This window comes from Heteronotia binoei, chromosome 11, assembly GCF_032191835.1.
Source record: "Heteronotia binoei isolate CCM8104 ecotype False Entrance Well chromosome 11, APGP_CSIRO_Hbin_v1, whole genome shotgun sequence".
Lineage (NCBI taxonomy): Eukaryota > Metazoa > Chordata > Lepidosauria > Squamata > Gekkonidae > Heteronotia > Heteronotia binoei.
In genome coordinates, this window is record NC_083233.1 from 81387693 (window position 1) to 81389150 (window position 1458).

The 1458-nt window shown below is 51.9% G+C and overlaps 1 non-coding gene across 1 annotated transcript; it reads left to right on the forward strand.

Annotated features, from left to right (window-relative positions):
• Nucleotides 1-453: 453 nt before the first annotated feature.
• TRNAT-CGU (transfer RNA threonine (anticodon CGU)) lies at nt 454-525 on the forward strand. The gene has a single exon. It is a non-coding gene; the product is annotated as a tRNA-Thr (tRNA).
• Nucleotides 526-1458: the final 933 nt, after the last annotated feature.

Sequence of the window (1458 nt, forward strand, 5' to 3'; positions counted from 1 at the left end):
TGAACCTCAGTCGCCACAGACCAGCGAGCCTGCCAATCAAATGAGAGGAGAACAAAAAACCCCACGTAGCTGTTTCCTGATCCATTGACAGCAGCGATGTCCCCTGGTGCAGGGAGTCTTTGTTTAGAAGTGAGACTGTGGCTCGGTGGCAGAGCTTCTGCTTGGCATGCAGAAGGTCCCTGGTTCAATCCCCGGCATCTGCAGTTGAAAGGATCAGGCAGGAGGTGATGGGAAAGATCTCCTCCTGAGACCCTGGAGATCCGCTGCCAGTCTGGGTAAACAATGCTGACCTTAATGCATCACATGAGTTCATTATTGGGCCATGGCTCAGTGGAAGAGCATCAGCTTGGTAAGCAGAAGGTCCCAGGTTCAATCCCCGGCATCTCCAGCAAAAAAGGGTCCAGGCAAGTAGGCGTGAAGAACCTCAGCTTGAGACCCTGGAGAGCCATAAATGGGGCTGTGGCTCAGTGGTAGAGCATCTGCTTCGTAAGCAGAAGGTCTCAGGCTCAATCCCCGGCATCTCCAACTAAAAAGCGTCCAGGCAAGTAGGCATGAAAAACCACAGCTTGAGACCCTGGAAAGCTGCTGCCAGTCTGAGTAGACAAGACTGACTTTGATGGACCAAGGAGGGTCTGATTCAGCAGAAGGCAGCTTCATAGGTTCATATATGTTCATATGTTCAACTGTGGGGAAGGACGGTGGCTCAGTGGTAGAGCATCTGCTTGGTAAGCGGAAGGTTTCAGGTTCAATCCCCGGCATCTCCAACTAAAAAGGGTCCAGGCAAGTAGGCGTGAAAATCCTCAGCTTGAGACCCTGGAGAGCTGCTGCCAGTCTGAGTAGACAAGACTGACTTTGATGGACCGAGGGGGTTCTGATTCAGTATAAGCCTGCTTCATATGTTCAAAAATGACCACGAGAAAGTGCAGCTCACCACCTTGGGAGGGATGGTGGTAGAGCATCTACTTGGCATTCAGAAGGTCCCAGATTCAATCCCTGGCATACTCAGTTAAAAAGGACCAGACAGAAGGGGATGGGAAAGGCCTGAGACCCTGAAGAGCCATGAAGTGGGGCTGTAGCTCCATGGTAGAGCCTCTGCTTGGCATCCAGAAGGTTTCAGGTTCAATCCCTGCCATCTCCGATTAAAAGGACCAGGCAGGGGGTGATGGGAAAGAGCTCAGCCTGGTACCCTGGACAGTGGCTGAATAGACAATACTGACCTTGATGGACCAACAACAAAAACAGCAGTATCTTTCCGGCAGGCACACTCCATGGCAGGCAAGCAGCTCTCTCTTGCAGAAGCAGTCAGCTGGTTCCTAGATTGGTGTGTCTGCCAATCAGAGAGTCATGACTGCATCGGGGAGCTAGAACACCTGAAGAGTCCCACCCGGGGATGGGGTGATCACACCATCTTGTATGCATACCTTGATTTCCTGGTGCATGGAGGGTGCTGTTGACATC